General features: G+C 40.7%; 1 long non-coding RNA gene across 3 annotated transcripts; it reads left to right on the top strand.

The window, feature by feature from the left end:
- The first annotated feature begins 957 nt into the window (after positions 1-957).
- Positions 958-16777, top strand: LOC137473446 (uncharacterized). Of its 3 annotated transcripts, none has more exons than XR_010998803.1 (4): positions 958-1104; positions 8839-8955; positions 14710-14877; positions 16726-16777. It is a non-coding gene; the product is annotated as an uncharacterized lncRNA (long non-coding RNA). The 3 variants fall into 3 exon arrangements; XR_010998804.1 differs by lacking the exon at positions 958-1104 and adding an exon at positions 5793-6453; XR_010998802.1 differs by lacking the exon at positions 8839-8955.
- Positions 16778-21845: the final 5068 nt, after the last annotated feature.

Here is a 21845-nt window from a genome sequence, read left to right as displayed (position 1 = left end):
ATCCAGTTGTCAGGAGTCAGCAAAAATCAGACCCTGGCATCCATGGTGGGCCAAGGAGAGTTTTGGGAAAGCTGGAAAAGTTCAGCAATCCAGCACTGGTGAAAATTACTCTGTATTTCAACATCTCTGTTCTTCTTAGTTTGTGCCAATCTGCAGGAATATAGATTTCTCTGCAGATTGCAAGAACAGGTTTATGTTTGACCAAAGGGGAAAATTCTTTAAAAGTCTCTCGAAATATTGCCAAGTTTAAAGTCTGATGAAAAACTTGATCTGCTCCATTAATTGATTTCCAGAACTCCATTTTCTTTCAGAAATGCTCTCCTTCCTCAGCTCTCTGTCCTTGCCCTTCCTGAGCCATGGTGTGTGCCGATGACACCGAGCTGTGTGGTGCAGTTGACACTGGAGGGAAGGGATGCCATTCTGGGGACCTGGCTGAACCTCATGGAGTTCAACCAGGCCCAGTGCAAGGTTCTCATCAGGGTCAGGGCAATCCCAAGCACAAACACAGGCTGGGAGGAGAAAGTAGAAGCCCTGAGGAGAAGGACCTGGGGGTGTTGGTGGACAAGAAGTTCAACATGAGCTGATAATGCACACTTGCAGCCACAAAAAGCAAAGGTCTCCTCGGCTGTATCCAATGAGACCAGCAGGACAAGGGTGTTTCTGTCCCCCTGCTCCACTGTTGTGACACCCCACCCAGCTCTGGGGTCCCCAGCACAGGAAGGACATGGGCCTGCTGGAGAGAGTCCAGAGGAGGGATGCAAAGATGCTCCAAGGGCATTGAATTTGGAGGGGGAAGTTCCTTTTTCAAAGAAAATCTTTGACTCACATCTAATATAAAGTAATTGACTTACACCTGACAAGGACTGCAAATTGGTCACAGGTTTTCTGAATCATATTTATTGCCACCTCAGCATTTTACTGGAGGAGTGAATTTTCTAGACTTCTGAATAGTCTGTTGGGATGTGAATCTCTGGATGGACAAAGACCAGAGACAGCCCTGGACTATGTGCATATTTCTCTTTGTTTTGAAGTGTCATGTGTGCAAAAAATATTTGATTACTGATGGGTTTTAAAACTTTTATGGCTTCTGCTCCATGATCTAAGGTATGCTGTTTTCTCTTTCCAACTTGTCATATTGAGATATTCCTAAAAATATCAAAGGCAAACTTAAATTTATTTCCTTATTTCCTATTCCATTTTGAACATAAAGCTTTCATTATTGTTTTCCATATAACAGTCCCCTGTCCAGATACATCTCAGAATCATAGAACCATTTAGGTTAGAAAGGATCTTTAAGATCACTGAGTTCAGTCATTAAACCAACACTGCCAAGTCCACCACTAAACCTTGTCCCCAGGTGCCACATCTACATTTGTAAATCCCTCCAGGAATAGTGACTCAACCACTTTCCTGAGCAGCTTGTTCCAATTATTGACAACCCTTTCCATGAAGAATTTTTTTGTAATATACAGTCTAAACCTCTCCTGGCACAGCTTAGGGCCATTTCCTTTTATCCTATTTCTAGTTACCTGGGAAAGGCCCAAAACTGAACACAATATTTGAGGTGTGGACTCAGCAGTGCCCAGTATCACTGCCCTGGTCCTGCTGGCCACACTGTTTCTGATACAGGCCAGGATTCCATTGGTCTTCCTAGCCACCTGGGCACACCTGGCTTATGTTCAGCCACTCTCAACCAGCACCTCCAGGTCCTTTTCTGCTGGGCAGCTTTCCAACCACTCTGCCGCAGCCTGTAGCAGTGTCTGGGGTTGTTATAACCCAGGGGTAGGACCTTGTGCTTCACGTTGCTGTACCTCATAAGCTCTAGGCATCTTTGTTGTCTTCCTAGGTTACCCCTGCTTTCAAAAGTGATCAACTTTTTTTCCTGAGCTCCAGCCAAAGCTCTCTGTTCAGCCAGGCTGGTTGTCCTCCCTGCTGGTTCATTGTTTAGGACACGGGAACAGCCTGTTCCTGCACCTTTAGGATTTCCTTCTTGTAGGGTGTTCTGCTTTCCTGCTGTTGCCTGCTCCTCTCAGTCATGATGGGCAGACCTTACCTCAAGAACTTCAGTTTAGTAGCCCTGTTTTGATGCCATGTGATTTTTCCTTCATGTCTGTCTTAAACAGCTCCAAGTCACTCACTCCTTCTCCTGTCACATCAGCTTTTGCAGCACTTCATAAAGAAACACAGGGGTAGAGGGACTTTCAGCCTGAGTCAGATGGGTGCTGTGACCTGTGGAATGAGCAGTGCTACCTGAAAGTCTGCAGTTTAACATTCAATGCTGCTGTTAAGTTTGGGGGCATGAAGCAAAAACATGGAGGGAAATGATAAAGTGAGAAGAACAGTCTGCAAATTTCACTGCTCAGGCCTCATGGCCTGGAAGATTATGCCACATGTAAATGTACAGCAAACAGTTATATTGTAGCATATTAGTACGTTCACCTGTTTCAGCTCGATGAAATGATTTGATTTTTTTCTATGCCTGAACATTATTAGTTAAATGAGAAGCTCAGCTGGATTTCATCACCAGAGCATCCTGGTGGAGGTACTATCATTGAATCTCCACTTAAAGCTTAGTTATACAGTCAACAAGACTATACCAAATTTTGACACAGAGCTAAAAAGTGTCATTTCTGCCAAGCTAGTACTGATTAATTTATTGATCTGTTTCTATTCAAATCTTTATAAGTAAATATATGATTTTCTGAGTAGCTAAGACCTTACCCTGGGACCCCACTGAGCAGCTGATATTCCTGGAGAGATGCATCCCTACAGAGCTGCACTGCAGCTGCCTTGCTGGTGTTCTGCAAGGGATTTCCCTGTTCACTAAACTGTGACAGAACAAGACCTGGTGTCTCTATAACTGGTGGGTTTCATGCTGCCTCTATAACTAGGACAAACATAGATTATGAGCTAGAGACTGGTGAAAATTGTCCAACTTTCTTGTCAGTTAAAAAGTTTATTTAAAAACCCAAACATGTATTAGAAATGGAGAAGAAATTGAAAAAATCTTAGTGTTCATTGGATAAAAGCATAATGGGAACACCTAGGAAAGTTCATGTTATATTCATGCACCAGGGATTGGTTTTAGTCGTCTTTCCTCTAAGTTACTTTTCTGAACTCTAACAAGCTGAGACATCTGAATAAAATAGTAATTTTACATCAAAAATATTAATAAAGCAGATATTTCAGATACTTCACTTGCAAATAATTCATTACACTAAATTAGTTTTTTCTAATCAATTAGGAGTCTGCCAGGTACCAGCAAATGGTAATTTAACAGCAGGAACAATTTTATGTATTTTTAGAGAGGATGAGAACCAATTTATTTAAAATTGTTCCTCCAACCCACAGGTCCCAGGCCGAACACTTCCCTTCAATGACACAAAGTCTTTTTTACACCAATTTTCCTATTTGGAACAGGGATGTATTGCCTTAGTGCTACTCTGAACCTAGTTATTTTATTTGGTGTTGAAGCAGCAAGCAAAATATAGCATTATATGATTTATGTGTCTCAAGGACAAACTGCAGGTCTGCAGAGACACATGAGTGCATCTGTTACTGGCACGTGGTTTAACAAGGTGGTAGAGACCTCTTTTACAATCAGTACAGAGACACAGGGGAGCAGAGTGACCCAGAATGTCTACATGGTGATCCAAGCCCTTCTACAGGCACATGCAGTCCTTGATAAATGCTGCTTGTTACTCTCCAATGGATGCTTCTTTGGTCTAACCCAATTTGTTTGTTCTCATAGGCTCAGACCTGCCTACAAGTAGCTAACAGAAAGCACTAGGTACAAATTATACCTGGACTCTCACTATTCTCTTGTATTTGGATACTTAATGTATTTTTTCATCAGCATATAATACAAATAGAAGAGATGCCTTATTAGTCTGTGTCATTTCTGGTGGTGGATTTAGGGCTGATCACTTTTTGCTTGATGAATTTGGAGCTCCAAATCCTTTCCATGAGGAGGAGGATTACAGCTGTGCCTGATCATCAGATTGTAGGCTGGATTTGTCAGTGACAACATTCCCCTTTAGCCTCTGATACCAGACCTGGTACCTGCCCTTGGGAATGCAGCAGGGGAAGTCTGGCTGCAATGCTGGGTAGCAGGACAGTCACTTCTGACTTAACTGAAGCATCTGAAGGGTTATACAGACAAATCTGTAGCTAGGATGCCATGTCTTGGTGTGGTGTGTGTTGTCATGACCTTATCTGAATAACATGCTAAGAATCACCTTTTAGTGTTTAAATCCTTAAACCTGTTGTGCCTTCATGACAAATGTGTAAGAGTCCTCTCTACACATTTTTGGGTGCATGCTGGAGACAATGAGATTGGATGCTGGAAGTCATGAATGCACCCCTGACTCCTGTAGCTGCGCTGCCAGGGGCTTTGCTTTCCTCTGCCTGGGTGTTCTGACCAAGGTCCTGTTACAGCTGCTCGTTGGTTCAGAGTGTGTCAGTCCAAGTACGTGCTTTGATAATGCAGTAGGGAAACCAAAAGACAAAATGCTTCTGCTTTGACATCCCCATTGCAGAATGCAAAGCTCCACAGAATCTGGCAAAGCCCAAGCAGCCTTCAGCAGATTAAAGGAATAAGTCTCAAAAGAAAAAGGCATTTAACCTCAGGTAAAGGCAAATACGTGCCATGTAATTGTCATTACTGCTTTTCGATATGATTGCAAAAAATTGAACAGCTTGAGGTTGTCACATTTACTGCCCTAATTGGTTCCATATTTGGCTGGGTAAAATCTGAAATGCTCTTTTGTTTTATGGAATTTAAGATTTCTCAGTATCTGCTTCCAGAAACTCTGCATTGGTTTTACTCTCTAGTTGCAATTTGGTGTGCACAGCTGGCTGTCTCAGGTCAACATTAAGGGGAATAACTGAGGTACAACCTCTAAAGAGAGACACACTGTGCCTGAGGCAAGTCTGTTTCCTTCCATGGGAAACTTCATCAAAGTCTCTCAAGGAAAGAGAAAGCTGCCTTTCTCCTTTGCTTTAAGTTAAACCAACAAAGTGATTTCTGAAAGTGCTTTGTTTTAATAGTTGATCTCATACTTAAGAAATAGCCATACAGGCTAATATTACTATTTTGGTAGTGTATATTAGTACTATATATTCAGTATTATTTGATGCCAAATACACACTAACCACTATACAAAGCTTCAAAACAAAGGCAGCCTCTGATATGATCCAAAGTCTTTGTATAGCAAATTTCCTGTTAACTAAACACACATTTTCTCACTAATTTAACTGAAACAACAGACAGGCATGAAGTTGAAGCATAAGCAGGAGTTTTGCAGATCAAGGATTTGAGGATTTTTAAGGGCATGCATCAAGGCCCAGGGAAGTCAGGGGGAGGCTAAAACAAACACTGTTTTAGAAGTTAGGTTGTAAAGATAGTAAATTAGCAAAAAGATCCTTGAAATTGTGGCTGAGAAGTGAAATTTGTAAGATATTCCATTACCTGGACACCTGGAGAAAGAAGACAAGACTTTTTCTTGGAAAGACATAAAGTGCTCTGCAAGGCACTGAAGAAGAAACTGTTCCCAGAACACTGCTGCGGGATGCTCTCTCCAGTGTTGCCTTTCCTTTAATAGCGAGTTCAGTTGCTTCTTTGATGTGTTACAAAGAACTGAAAAGCGGGGGTTTTGTCGTGGGTTCTTTGTTTGTGTGGTTTAAACCCACAGCAGAAGGAGTGCAGGTGTGTGTCGTGGCTTCCTGGGCAGCCCGTGTCTCCTCTGCCCGCCGGGGTGGGAATTACCTGCCCGGCAGCTTCTCATCCACCTACCGAGTCCCTCTAGTGGTGCTATCCCGCAAATTTTCCTCCTACGTTCCCAAATTAATGAAGAATAAAAGCAATTCTAAGCGAACAAATATTTTAATGCAGCCTTCCATTAGTGGGTACGCTACCGCGTTGAGAAGTGCCCATTTGTTTGGTCTAAGCAGCATCACGCTGCTGGAAAATCGTGTACCATGGTAAATGCTGTGCCTTCAGTTTAACAGAGTCGAAACTCTTTTCGGTGACAGCTGAGCGGGATCCTCAATTTTCAAGCAAATGTGAAACAAGCTAAAAATACAATATGTTTTTCAGCACGTAAAGTTTTATCCTTGGCTCTTTTCAGAGAGATAATTTAGGAAGGTTTCTTTGAGCAAATTAAATGTATTTCCATGGTGACCTTGTGAGCTCAGCATTATCAGTGTGCATATTGCAAATAGGGAGTTAGAGTTGGGGCCACTGTGTTCACAAATAGGGAATGATATTTCTGCTTTTTTGAGACAATAAAATGTTGGGAAGAAAATAACAGTGAAAGGCTGGAAATTATATGAAAGCTGCTGAGAGTGAAATTAAAGAATTGAGAAATGCAGGATGGTCCTTGAAGCAAGCACACCTGCATGTGAAATGCTCGATACAGCATTGTCTTGATTTTAATTCTTCGTGGGTTTGAGGTGAGGTTTTTTGTCATTGTTTTGTTGGATGTTTTTTAGCCATGCATTTAGGTAAATAGGAGAAACCACATTTGTTTGTAGAGGCTTTTTAAGCTTTCAGGGTTCAGAGCAATCAGAGCAGATGTGAAAAATGCTTTAGCTGGCTCCAAACCCTGGAGTGGTGAAGCACCGTGCAAAGGCGGCAGCGATCCGGCAGTGACCCGAGTGGCAGGGCACAGATGATGGCTGTCCTGACTGGCTGTGGGGCCAGGAGCCCCCTCAGCACTGCACACACGCTGGTGGAATATTGCTCACAGCCAGGAAAACCCTAAACTGGTTGCAAAGGGTGTAGCAGGAGCACAGCACTGCTGCAGCAGCCAGGGCTGTGCTGGAAATGCAGCGAGCAGGAGTGGTGCAGCTGCAGGTAGGTGGGGCTGATCCCACTTTGTTCGCTGCCCATTTGAGCCAGGTAGGAATTATCCATTCTGCACTGCTCTGCTTGGATCCTCGGGCACCTGAGTTGATGGACTTTGTTTCCCATTTCACACATGGCCAAGGAGCCACTGGGTAAAAGCACCTGATATTTCTCCTGGGTTAGGCATTAATTTGCTCAAAATTCAGCTTTGTCTGGGAATTCATTACCTCAGTTAGTCTTAGGAATTGGGAGATTCATGTGGAGAAATCAAATTAATTTCCTTTCTTCTACCAGATTGTCAATCAAGGTATGAGAAGGAAAATGGTATAATTTTCCACTTTTTTTCCTAATACCCTGAGGTTAGATGAAATTAAATATACTTTAACCCTGCACCCCCATGCAATGCTCTGCAGAGATACCTGACCAAAGTCTTGTGAATGACAAATAAGTGAGTCTGCAGGGAAGTTTGACTTTTAATAGATTTTTTCCTAATCATATCTTGCTTTCAAGAGAAAGACTATTGGAAGCCTATAAAGGCAGTGGGCTAGAATAATAACAACAACAAAAAAAATCTAGATTCACCAAATTATTCCTTTAATTTCAAAACATGAAGTGGAAAGCCATGATTATGATTGCCTGATGTTTGTGTTTATGCCTCTCCATGCAGAGGCGTGCTGACCAGGGATGGAATGTTAGGGAATCAATACTGAGAACTGAAGTAGCTTTTAGATGCTCAGCTCCTGCTGTGCTTGGTCTAATTTGCAGTTTGTTTTAATCCCATTTTAAATGGTGCTGGAGGGGTCTGCTTTACCTCAGCAAGAAATCCAGGGAAGCTGGTAGTTGAAAATAATGGATCATCAGGAAATAAATGTGAGGATAATGTGTGCAGGGAAAACTTCAGCCATGAAACTTGTTTTGGAGGAATGCAAGCCCACATCTCTGCTCATTTCTTACAATTAGAAATGAAACACAGAACCATTATGAGAAATAATTCATGACAGTGCAGTGGTTCCATTTTTTTTGGGCTGAAATCCCCAAAAGAACTACTATAAATTTGCTTTAGCTGGCAGATAAAATTCATGCCCAAACTTTCAGACTTGGGGAGAGTCATGCTTCTTCTTTACATGCTGGATTTCACCTTTCACAGCACTTTGAGAAGTCAGCCCAGCTGAGTTGTCTAACTATAAAACATTCCTAGTCCATCCCAAAACCCCACAGCAGCTGCTGTGTGTTCCTTTGGCAAAGTGATGCTTGCAGTAAAAGAGGTGAATGTTGAGCAGGAACCCCAGAGGGCAGGGAATGGCCCTCACCCTTTGCAGAGGAGAAGGTTTTGGTCAGTGAAATGTCCTTTCCCTCTGCTCCTTGGCAGCCCTGTTTTGTAGGATCCAGCAGAGACTGGGAAAATGTCAGCCAGTGAAATGGAAAGTGAACTGAGAACGCTCGTGCAGCCTGACTCCATTCATTGCTATAGCAATAATTCCCCATGAAAGTGGAGCAAAGAAATGTTTTAGATGATAATGCACTTTTAAAATGCAATACTCCTAGCAAGAAAACCCTTTCTCATTTTAACCCACAGATCTGTGAAATCCTTTAATGACACCGATAAGCTGCTTTGGCTTCCTAAAGGATTTCTCAAGTGGGAATGAATTTAGCAACCCCTACCTTGCAGTTACTGGTAAGAATCTAGATGTATAAGTTCCTAAACAATAAAAGTTTTAAGAACATACTTTGGCATGAGTGAATCCTCTGTCTTCTCTTATTTCTTCAGATTTCCAACCCTCTCACAAAGGTAGATATGTAAATGCAACTAAAAGTTTTTGGCTGTTCTTTGGATGCTAATTCCCTTTTGCACTTTTCAATGTCCACTCCAAAGTGTTGAGGCAGGAGAAACATTTCCACAGGACTTATCCCAGCCAGAGCTATCCCATGTCAGAGCAGAGTAAAAAAGAGATTTCCTGAAATACATTTTTTTTTTTTTTTGCTATTGGCAGAGTGCAGCTACCTTCTTACAATAGCTAATGCCTTACCTCCATATATCCATCTCCAGCCAATCCATCTTTGTTTCCCCACAAAGAGAGGGCACAAGAGCTCTTTCCTACCTGAAGGAGGTGAAGGCATTGGAGGGGGTTACGTGCTGTGGTGTCCTGCACAGGCTGAGGATGAACAGCAGAGGTTTTGTTGGATTGTGTCCCTCTGACCCATCCAGAAAGGGTCCCCGGGGGCACAGCAAGGGCTGCTTGCCTCTCCTCTACAAGGCTGTTGTACTTCCATGCATTTTCTTCTATTCATTTGAAAAACACAGTCCAAGGAATCAGTGGCTTATTTGGTTTGTGAGTTGCTGAGATGTTAACCATACCTTCTGTGTTTACAAACCTGCCAACTAACAGTGTAGTTTTAATTAAATTACCTTTGACTAGGAGAATTCAGTTACCTTGCAAAAGGAAAAACATGAAACAGCTCTGTTATAGGCTGGTATTTTATTATTAGCCTGGTTGTGTTGTTTTTTTGAAGTATTTAAACAGAATCTTAGAAAGTGTTTAATTTTGAAATACATTAACTTGTCCTAAGGATTTAGAGTAGCCTTATTTCTGCACCTACTTCATCTAAAAAAAACCCAGAAAATTCTGTTCTGCTAAATCCAGATCAGGCTAGTTTTAGATTTAGATTTTTAAGGGAGAAAATCTAGGGCTTTTAGATCCTTCATAGAACACAGTCAAAAAGAAAGTGCTTTAATTTTTGCGGCCAACTGAAAGAGAATTGAGAGAATAATTCCATTTGGTTTAAAATTGAGATTTTCTTTTCTACTATTCAAAATGAGGAAAAGTGTTGAGTAAAGGGGCCAAGTAAAAGTTTAGTTCCCCTGGAAAAAAAAGTCTTGATTTATTTTGGGGAAATTCTTGTTACTATTTCTTAATATAGTTGCATGATAGAATAATTTCAAAAGTAAATGCTGGGAATATATTTGAGTTTTCCCCTGGATCTCCCTTTGAACTGAAACTAATTGTTTAATCTAATCCAAATGCCCAAATTGTTTCATTCCTCTTGAGTCAGGATTTCTCAGAGAAGAAGCTGTCTGGGAAAAGCCTTCCTGAAGCCCAAGAAAATGGGAATTCTCAGGGGCAATGCCCACCTGGAGGCTGCCAGGAAGGACCATCTGTGTCCCCTGTATATGGCAAAGTATAAAGGGCCTATGGCACAGGGAGTCCAGGAGAAATCTGGAAGCAGGCAGGTATTTTCTTGAAGTCAAAAGATCCAACATTATAGGATATATAATATGGTTCTTATAACACTATGTAATAGGATAGGATATATAATAAAACATCCAATAATAACAACAAGATTTTTCCTGTAATATAGGATATCTGATATCAGGATTCTTCCAGCCTGGGGAATATGAAGCTATGGATTACAGGGTAATGAAATAATTATTTCTAGACCTCTGGTCACTTGTCATCATCTCTTTTTCTTACTGTCAGTTCTGCGATTTGTAAGGAGTATAAAGGGAGTGTGAGAGATTGTAACATCTTAGTCAGCTCAGCTCAGGCACAGCAACGTGATCCAGCCAGAAAGAGCAAAGCTAAAGGTCACCTGTACCCTTCTGCATGTTCAGCCCTTCAGGTTTTTGCCTTTGTGAGTCACTGGCTGTTCCAAACTTCAGACTGAATAAAGCAAAATCATGACGTGAGCTACCAGTTTGATTAGACCAGTTTCTTGAATAAGGGAAAGGTTCTTCCTTAATGGACAGAACAAGTGTCTTGGCATAGGCAGGGATAGGTTTCATAAAGTGATGGTGGGGAGAGAGGTAGCAAAAAAAATGTCAGCTTAGCACACAGGAGTATTAGTTGCATTTTGTCAGAATAGCCAGCATCCTGCAGGAGCCCCTTCCTTTCACTGATCCTGGTCCTCGGGGTGAAAGCCTAACAGTCGCTGCACACTTGGAGAAGGCATTCCAGGTGGAAGAGGTTATCACTCTCAGTCATGAGCATGATCATCGCCCAGTGCAGCCTCAGACAGACTTTTTCCTCATTGCAGAAATACTTAAAGAAGAGAAAGGTGAGTACAAGCATGGAAACCCATCTAGTGGCGCTAAGCCTCTCAGCAGTGGAATGAACACACTGTATCTCTTTGATGTCCAGCACCAGGGTCCTTGGCAGCTTCTAGAAACAGCTGCCACACCAGAATCTCTCAGAAACAGACAATTCACTGGAGCTATGTCAAATGACACCCACCTTCCCTCAGCTGAGGGCTGCAGGGAAAACAGAGGCACTTGGGATCAGTGAATAACCAGCAGAGCTCCACTGCTGTGGCTTCTAGAGCATCTCCTTGAACTCCCTGAGTAATTCAAGTGTTGAGTGAGATAAGCCCCTCCTCCTCATTGCAGGGCTTTCACCCTAAGGTGTAACTTACACCTGTAAGCCGAGGGAAGGGAACCATAAGCAGCTAAAGCCATGAGATTTACACACCTTGCCTCCCAGATTGCTCTCAAGATGAAGGTCACCCTCCACTAGGATACCCTAGCCACTGTTTGTGTTCATGAGCAGTCTTGGCAGCTCTTTCAGGCTTTTTGGTGGTTTAGTACCACAGCAGGAGAGGCCAGGTGAGCAGTTTTTGAAGGCTGTATGTAACCCTCTTAATCTGTGCTGGAAGTGGGAATATTGGATGAGCTGCTTTAGAATGCTTTCTGTTAAGGATGTAGCCATCCTTTGCAAGTAGGGCACACACTGCCCACATTTCTAACCATTTAATTAATCAGTGCAATGAATGCAATTAAGACAGGTAATAAAAATTCCTCTATTCAACCTTAAACTGGCACAAATTTTACCTGTCAACAATCTGTAGTACAGAAGACTGTTTCTGAAAATCATGTCTCTAAAAGTTACTGAGCTACCTACAAAAAAGTGCTTAACTGCCAGTGAGTCAGCATTCAGAAGTCTGAAACTCATTTCTAGGAATTGTGTGATTTACAAGGCTTGACTTTCAAACTTGGCCACTGACACAGCAAGAGAAGAAATAAAAACATTCTGAAATAAAACCCCCACATGCCTTTCAAATGCAAAGCACAGTAAGAAAACTGTCAGTCTCTTGAGACATATCTGCACCAGTCATTTAAAATTAGAGGGTAGTGGAGTAATACTCTGTCTCAGTCATTTTCTCTTTGGAGTCACAGTTTCTTGACTGATGTCAAGTCCAAAGATACCACTGAAACTGAAAAAAGAAGCATACTTAAAATTTCATAATAAATGAATGAAGGCAATTCCTGTTCTTTTGGATCCCTTAACTGTGGAATGACAGTGTTTGATATATTATCAGCATCATAACAGCTGATGGTATCTGCTTCAGGCAGTGCTGTTTGAGCAGAGCAGAGATAACAGACTCCTGGCAGCAAAAGTTTCATTATTATTATTTAACGTTGATATTCCAGTGAAGCTCAGGAAAACTTTGACCAGACGCATTTGCAAAGATGATTTCCAAATATTACCAATGCTATTCACTTGGAAGTAAGAAAATTTGAAGGTCATATTTAGGGAATGAGATTAATAATTCATTAAGATGGTTAAGACAAGGGAAGTGACCATTCCTAGGTGACCATCAACCACTAAGCAGGATTGGTTGCAATCTCTTAGGGAGAATAACATTTGCTCCTGACAGAGCCTTCAGCAGCTCTTGGAAATAGGTTGCTATCTCATTTTCTTAATTTCCTGGCTCTGTGTCCTACTTTTCAGACAGATAATTTTCCTTTTCATTAGGGATGTTATGGTAAAGGTGTAATTCGTACTTCTAGGAGCTAAAGCAGTCACAGGGTTATTAATCATGGAGGCAATGTAACCTTATAAGACCCCATGGCTGGAAGGAGAGCCCATTCTCCTGACTGAAAGACAGGACAAGGCAGAGGCTGGTGGCTGCAGTTTGCTGGGAGGCAGAGCATCCACCCCTTGCACCACAGTCTTGGCTAACCAAATGATATTGTTCCCCTTAGTGTGGTTTGTTTCTAATTGGAGTGAGGTACATGCCAGCAAAGAATTAAATTTGTGGCAAGCTTTGTATTGTTTCTTTTGGTTTTTTTAGGAGTGGCATTAAGTGGTTTTATTTGCTAACTCCTCTTTTGTTGCAGAAGTTACTGTCCCTTTAACTGTAACTGGTAAATGCTACTGAAGAATGTGCAAATACATAGACAAGACTAGTAGCTCTCATATGTGTTGACTTTTTCTCTTGCTTATGGAAAAATTCATTACTTTGAACGTTCTCAGTGTCATAGCATGCAGTATCTTGTATTGCTATCAGTCCATTTTCAGACGTGGTTATGCTATGGGGACAACCTGGTTTTATGTCGTTAGAGCAGTAGATGTCTTCATGCTTGTGGATACAGGTAAAGCCCCCATAATGACTGTCTGAAATGTTTAGCAGATTTATTTACTTAAATAGATGTTTAGGCTGGAATATGTGATTTGTGTAGACTTGAAAATTTGCCTGAAAACAGTTTTTTTAAGCCCTTGACAAAAATATGAGGTTTACAGTGATAAAGTGGTCATTCCCCTTAAGAACTATCTATTATTTGTTTCCTACTTGTTCATAAATTTTTCACATATTTCTTTTGTTTATTCAATTATATTTGACAAATTGAAAGCCCTGTCTGTGCGAGGTACGAGAACATATGAAATAATTTGGAACAACTTGCTTGGGTTTTATCAGAGCAGAAGAGGAGCTGTTTTCCAAGGTTGATGCCAGGTCCATAAATAAAAAGGAATAGTTCAGTGCTCTCGTGGTAGTATGCCACTGCAGTTTTATTTTAAACTGCAATATCCCAAGCCAAATATTTATGTTCCATCTGGAAGCCAACACGTGACCTGCCTAGGTTTTTCTGCATAGATGGTATAAGACTCTCTTGGTGTTCTATGGGTGGGAAAAAAAAGGACCTTACCATGTAGAAATGAGGAAATTCTCAAAGCAGTAAAATTGTATATTGTGGTAGCAACATCCTAAGGTAAAAAGAGTATAGAAATGTTCGTGGGCATTACTCATGGGAACAGTGTGGCACCAGCCAGAGGTCTGACAGTGCTCTACATTTGCTTGTTTTTCAAAGCAAACTGCTATTCATCACCATAATTTTGAATTACATGACTTCTAGGGCTTTTCCTGAGCTGAGGTAAGAGGCAAAGCAAAATGCATTTGAAATGAACAAGTATTAAAAGTTACTTAGTCCAAAGTCAGTGTACAGATGGATGTTAGGTATGAAGGATCCCTATTTTTCCACACTGGTTTTCTGATTATCTGCTTAGATCTCAACAGTATGATGCAAAGTGACATAACAGCATGAAATACCACATATTAAAAAGTGATAAAAATATTATCTCTCTGAAGAATATTGCATTGGAAATACACCAAATTAGGCAAAGCAAATACTCTTAAGTGTAAGTTGACAAATGTATATACATAAGTAATATGATCTTAATCACATATGTTCTTAAAATCCCAAATAATCAAATGATAATCAGCAAAAGTCCCCAGCCTGCCGTATCAGGCCTCTGTGCCTTTACACATTTGGAGGAAATCATGTATTTCAACAGACATTGCATACAGTTAAGAAAGCACTTGAAAAAGACAGCTATAAATTATTTCTTCTCATGGCCTCAATAGACTATGTTTTATCAGGAGATGAGAATTTGAGTAGATGTGATTACCTGAGTTCAAAGAAGAAAATATTTTAACCAGGACACCTTTCCATCTACTTTTGTTTTGTTGAGGGTGATTTGTGTTCTTATTAAATCATCTAATAGCAATCAAGTGAGGAAAGACAGGAGGATAAACAAGCTGAAAATTAAACCAGAAAGCATTAAGAAAAATGTCCTTACTGTGTTTTGCAGGCTGCAGAATTTGGCCTTAACATTGCAGCAAGCTGGGAGGTACTTGCCTATACAAAATCAGAGTCCAGCTGACTTCATTGGAGTCTGCGTGGGCAGCCACTGAGCCACACACCTTCAATCCTGGAAGGATTTACTCCCAGACAAGAAGAAAAAAGGTGAAAATCCGAGGTGAGAACTTCTTCACCAGGGACTCTGGGAGCTCTGGATTGAAGGAGTGTCACTGCATGGAGGTATTGCCATGTTTTGCTCCTGGGTTGGGGGGAGAGAGGTGCTGTTGCAGTTCTTGTTCCTTGTTTTTCTTTTTTGTTTCAGATTTTTTCCAGTGAGAGATTGTCCAATCTTCTCACCTAAAAAAGGGCCTTAGTAAATGAGCAATATTTTTAAATAATGCTGTGAGAAGATACATGACATCCTTTTGGTTTATATACGTCTTATTAGTATTGGATATTTTGGTGTTGCTTGGCCTGTTTTTTCCCAGCATGTCTATCCAATGCATAAATAACTTCCCATGGTGAAGCAGCTGTCTTGTTAACAATGGATCATATGGAATATGAGTTAAGCACCAGCACAAATGATTATGTATTTTAGCAATTCTGCAGGGCTGCTTGTTTCTAATCTTTCCCTTCTACATTATGGGACATACTGTTACGACAAATCATCGGAATTGGTCTTGCAATGGGAATGGTAGCCATCAACCAGATGCTCAATTGCACATCAGAGAGTTACTGAGGAGCAGGCACAAAAGGCACAGCTCAAAGAAGTGACTCTACTCTCAGAGCTAAGGCAAGCCACTATGGTTGCAAACTGCTGAAATACTAAAAAAATGACTAAAACTTTTGTATAAAAATTATTTTTTAAAAAGTTAAATAAATGTGTTGAGTTCTTGATATAAAAAGGAAAAATTAAAAAACCTCCAAAACCTCCTCAAAATACAGTTTATTGTGACTGTCCCTGTTGCATCTCATAAATGTTTTGATCCTATGTCTCACTTTTTATACTCACTGGGGTTCTCAAGAGACCAGTGAGCAACAGGCCATTTTGGAACTGCTATCATCGAGGGCATACATTGCTTAATTCCTAAAAGAAAGGTGTTGTGTAGAGGGCTCTAAATGTCATTGCTGCCACTTAGAAACTGAGGTGATTTGCATTCCTTTTAATAAATTAGGTATTTAATTACATTTTAAATGTAACCTCTAATTGAAGCACCTGCTCCCAGTGGGCATAACTCTATGATGATTTTGCATGAGCTACCTAGAAGTAGATGCATGCTGCTGCAGGAGTGGGTATCTCATGAATTGGCACTTAAACGTTATTCTTGAATATTTTTGCATCTTAATGGCTCTTCCCCCAGGATATCTCTTAGAACGGTATTTGTTTTGCTGTAGTGTGTTGCTTTTTGTTCTTGTCCTCCACTTGTGGACATTTGTGTTTCTGCACTTTTCCCTTTGAGAGCTTTTATTTTCCATGCTCTGATACCCACAGCTATCTCACAGTATATAAAGGTGGATGCAAGTCCCTGTCCATGGGTATTTCATGCCATTGGTGGTACTCTCTGGCTCTAAACCTATTTAACTATCTGAATACAGCACAGATTGTTTAATATCTATAGTGTTCCTGAAGCTATTAGTTGTGCTCTGATATCTCAGTTTGCTTTGTGTGGTAAATCATGAACCAAATGTAGAAGAGCACTTTTCTTCTGAGGATGCCATATAAAACTTAATTGTATGCTGAAGTCCCATATCAGTATGATTGTTAAAGATTTAAAAGCTTTAAATATATTTATTTAGCACAGCCTCTTGGATAAGGTCTAGTCTAAGCAGTTATTTTCTTCTTATCTATGATTTGTTTTCATATCCATAAGAAATTTTATTTTTTGTTATTTACCTTATGTAACTTCTTACTGTTTCTGGTCAATTTAACTCTCAAGGTGGCTGAATCAGTGCATTTAAATAACATGTATATCTAGAGAATGTTGTGAAATCATTACATTTAACTGTTGTTACTGTTTGATTGCAGATCATCAAGGTGTTGAGCAGGTCAGATAAAAATGACAATAATTTGTGCCAGAACAAATTGAAGAACATTGAAATTAAAGCTCATAAATTGAGCTTTAGTTTTCTTCCCTGATTCACGTTTCCAAGACTAACCCTGGATTTGCCTCTATGTTTCTGACCAGTTTTCCTGTCAGCTTCCAAGGGAAGATGCAAACCTGGTGCTCAAACCTGAACAAACAAGGCACGCTCACAGCAGGCAGGAGTTTGGGGCCAAATCCTGCAGCAGATGTGCAGTTTGGCTGCTAAACAAGTGATGAAAGCTCTGAGGAACAGCAAAAGATATTAAGAATTGTTCAGATTTTAGGCAGTTGCAAAGGCTCAATCTTGCTCTCAAATAGTACAAAAATTTCAGCAGCACATTAAATTCTAGAATCTACGACCGATAGTAACTTACTACAGTACCAGGCACTACAGAGAGGACCCAGGAAATAGACAAAAAGACTATTTGTGTACTGCTTACAGTTTAGTTTCTTCCCAACTCCCTTAGGCTTTTTCCCTTTTATAATTATTAAGCTCTCACTTCATTACTAATCTAAGTTTTTTGCTTGCTTTTGAACTTGGTCTTTGTTCCACCTGACACTGGCTAAATACACAGTATTGGGGATATATTCCTCAGGGTTTAATTTACTCTCACCATGCTTCTCCTGGTTTTCATAGTAGAAGAAAGATGATCAGGCATTTGCCATCTAAAAAAAGTCTGATATTTAAATTCAAAACAATACAGTTTCCAGGATTAGGACTGATAATGTAAATTAGAACTGTGAAACCTTAGAAAAGTCTTATCTCTTACAGAGAACTTGAACAAGGTCCTGTTAAAGAAATACAAATTATATTTCTGGTTACTCTCTGTATTTTATAGACATGAGAACCTTCTCAGTTTCTCTGGGAGACATCCAAAGATTAATTCAGACACTTATATATATATATCTATGTAGCTGATAGACCATAATATTCTGCCCTCATCAAACCTCTCATTTTGAAAGATGAAGCCTGAATTTTATATCTGAGATAAGCAGCCTGTTTAATTAGTTTAGGACTCCACTACATGTGGGCGGATGAATTCTATTTGTTTTGCTGAAGTACGACAGATCCTTTTCACATAAACTGAGAATGCAATGCCATTAATTTTTCTTTCTGTAGATTGTGCCACTAAATACCTCGTTAAGTTCGTTAGGAGAATAAATGAAGATGTATGGCAATACCCTTTCTGGAGGAGAAACTGCACCAAAACAGTCTGGCTGCAAAATGTATGTTTGCAAACACTGGATCACATTCTCAACCGTGCCGTTTCATTGACTTTGGTTAATAAAGATCTGGTCTATCAGTTTTCTCTCAGATAAATACAAATGTACTCTTCCTTCTGTCTCAAAACGGCTCTCCCAGATACCAAATGCAGAAAGGAGGAGAGCTGAATTAAGGCCTCCTAGCTAAGGCTTCTAATGGAGGCTGTGATATTTTCAAAAATATTAAAGAACAAACTGCATGTGGGGCTGTGAAAGAGGGGCAACTATCTTCATGTGGGGAAATACCTCCAAACTTCCAGGGTTTTCTAGAGATGTGGGCAGAACCTGCTGCAGGGCTGTGGAATATCACAGTAAGTCTTTCTCACTCCTCATCTACTGCTACTACTTAACCTTGCCTTGATAAAATAACCCCAGTATTATTGGATCAAGAGAAGGGCTTACTTTTTGGGTGGGTCTGCTGTAGAGTTTGGTAATTCTCAAAATGTGGTGGCTCTTTCTTGATGGTCCCTGTGGACATTCCATGGAAAACAAATTTCTCCTCTTTTGCACCACCAGCCCAGTGTAGGTATTGCTGCTCTTAGCACCCTTTTCATCTGTCAGACATGGCATATCTCTGCCTATCCACACTAAATTTTCTGTTAAATCCCCATGCTGACAGAGAATAGCATTACAGAATTCAGCACAGCTGTGAGGTCACAGTGTAATGTGCATTTGGAAGACAGACGTGAGCTGCAAGGTAGGAAGCTCCCAAAAAATACTGCAGGGATAAATAAGCAATCTGTACATCTGTGGTGGGAAAGGAGAAGCTATCACCTAATGCTGGCCACGGGAAGCTCAGGGATAGCCATGGTACTTCAGACTGCTGGCAGGATGCCTTCTCTCAGCAGATTTTCCCCCAAGGCATCTGGCAGGGGCACCTTGTGCCTTTTGTGGGTTAAAAAAAAAATATTAAATCTTCATGCTCTACTTGATTCCCTATGGGTGTGCTCCATGTGTTTTTGCTACATGACATATGGCTTTATTATGAGACTCACCTTCAGTTTGAGAAGTGTCTTTTTGCTGCCTGGGACTTGTTTCATGTCCCTCTGCCATCTGGATTTGTGACAGTTAAAATCATGTTGGCCTGGACTATGTTCAGTGTTGGTGAAAAACCTCAGAGCTGAAGTTGGTCTGTTTCATCAGTAAAAGCCAAAACAAATGTTCATGTGGGAGAGGTGAGTTACTGCTTTGCTGAGCAGTCACAGTGGTTTCCTCATGATAATTTTTGTTTTTCACAAAAAAATAAGGATCTTCAAAGCTGTGTGACTTGTGTTACACTTGATTTCTGTAAAGACTAATTGAATGAACTTTACCTTTCCTAAAAAACTTTTGCTAGATTTATCTTTGTTCTCCAGTTTAATTCAAATGAAAAGAAGACATTTACTTGGGCTAATTAATTTATTTTTGTTAATGAATTTTACTGACTCATCCTTCCATATTGCACTGAAATTTGAGGTGTGCTGCAAATCAGGCAGGGGTTTAGCATACCAACAAGGCAAAAGTATTTGGGGGCTGTGGGTTGGTTTTATGTCTACCATAAATAAATGCACTTAGAAAACTGAAAGCATTGCCTGGAGGTCCCTGGTTAGAGAAAAGCCCTTGTTTTCAGCCTGAGATGTGGCAGAGCTGTGTTTGTGGCACTGGCTGTTTACAGCTACTTAAACTCAAAGGCAGATTTATAAATAGTTTACAGAAATATTGCTTCAGTTGAACAAAGCAATTTTTTTTTTCCAGATGTTATAAGCCACTGAAGGCTGGGAAAATTGTTGATAAAATATCAGAAAGAAGGAGTGGAGGAAAACTGTCTGTAACAGAAATTCAGGCAGCCATGAGGAGATGTGTAAAGTCACCAGCCAGGATGCAGAATTTGGCGACCCTTGAGTATCTGTTAGACTAGACCTGCAGGACAACAACCTCTCCTTGATGCAGGAGGTCAGAAGAGTTATAGGAGGAGAAGGAGAACAACAGAGTTATAGTTTGCATGTCCTGGGGAGAAAACAATTTCATTGGAGCTTCCCCAAAACTCCTGCCACAGGCAGAAGAGTTTTTGAGCATGGCTGAAGCAAAATGCCTAAGAAGGGCATGAAAAGATTGAGCTTGCCAGCAGAATCATCAGCTCCTTCTCTCCTAGAAGTGAGACAGCTTGTAGGGCTGCAAGAGGGTTTTGTGGGCACTTCATGTCTTTTCTACCTCTCTCAGGTACCAAGTCATAGGTAAATGATGTTTCCTTGAAGATCCAGTCAATGCAGACATGGGTCTTGTGAAGTTGATGAGAAAAAAGGCCAAACCAAAGCAGCTACTGCTCTCAGTTAACATTTATGTTGGCCATTTTACCTTTTTTGCCCACATGTCTTGGTAGCAGACCACGATAAGCCCTGCTTGCTCCTGGCAGGTGTCTGCAGTGATTGGATGGAGGCTGTAGCTTGGTTCTGGGACCAGCAAGTTGCCTGCAGGTGGCAAGTAATGGTGGGCAGCTCTCCTGTACCTTTCCTCCAGGTACACTTTATGACTGAAGAATGAAGAAGGTTTGGGATATGTGAAAAGGGGGAAAATGTACATGTGAAGGAAAGGATGAGCCACAAAAGGGCCAGAGCATGGATCCTGTCTATGGAGGTTTCTGTGGGTTATTCCCTCCTGTTGCTCTGCTGTTCTGGGAGGGAAAATACCAAAAGGAAAAAAGAAAAACAGTTATTTCTGTCAGGATGTCCATTTTTAGAAGAACAAAAAATTCTCAAACATGGTCAGTCTAGGAGAATACTCTCTTCCTCTTCCCACCTTTAACACGGGAGATACTAAGAAAATGTGAGTAGCAGCATAAGCCTGCAAAACCATGCCAGATGTACGGTAGAGTTTAAACCCGACTGTCGACAACAAAGGCAAACAGTACAAACCAAATGATGCTTGCTAGCATCCTACACTCCGGGCAGACTTCCAGACTGGGTGGGAAGTGAGCTGGAAAATTGCCAGGCAAGTACAAAATGCAGACGTGCCAACAAGAATCTCAGTGCTTTACTTTGCAAAGAACTTAGCAGGGTCTCCAACAGACACTCAGGAGATGCTGCATTCACCAGCTGCTACAAAAAGCTTCACTCTGTGCATACACTCAGGTATTGGCAGCAAACAGTGGCTTTCTTCTGCTGTGGGTGACCAAACCTGAAGGTATTTCAATGCTCTCCACTTTGTGGCAAGATCCAAAAATGAATTCCTTCCTCTGGCCCTCCTTCCTGGGTTACCTTCCCAGAATAGGGGCAGGTTCTTTCTGACAAAGGAAGTCCTGCTTTGTAGGTTTTTGTTTTTTTAAAAAACTGGTTAAAATTCTTTGTGGGGGTGGATTTTCTCAGGCAGAAAAGGCATCTCTCCTCATCAGGTAGTTTGGTTAAACTGAGCATCATTGTTTGGGTGAGTCTGCCTGAATGCTCACTTGGGGATGTAAACTAGCAGCTTTTGTTTCCAAATTGCTTTATATTTTGTGGAATTTCTTCCATATGTGAGGCTTTCAAATCTAATTTAAATGGTGGCATTTTGCATTTATTTTGTCAAATGTAAATGTTTAAGCTGTTAAGGAGAAAACTCGGGTCCAGAATGAAACTTTTAACATTTATCCCTTATTGAAAAAAAATCCCCTGAGGTAATACAGTTACAATTTTATCTGTATATAAAATTTTCACTTTCACTTTAATCATATTTCTTTCAAACTTCCTCTCTTTTCCCCTAGATGAGTATTTTTTTGGCTTTTTTTTTGTTCTTGGCATTTTTTCCCCTCCCAGTTTCTTCAGCAGAAAAATTGGCATAAAACTGT

The sequence above is a fragment of the Anomalospiza imberbis genome, chromosome 4 (genome assembly GCF_031753505.1).
Source record: "Anomalospiza imberbis isolate Cuckoo-Finch-1a 21T00152 chromosome 4, ASM3175350v1, whole genome shotgun sequence".
Taxonomy (NCBI): Eukaryota; Metazoa; Chordata; class Aves; order Passeriformes; family Viduidae; genus Anomalospiza; species Anomalospiza imberbis.
This window is presented reverse-complemented; position numbering and strand designations above follow the sequence as displayed.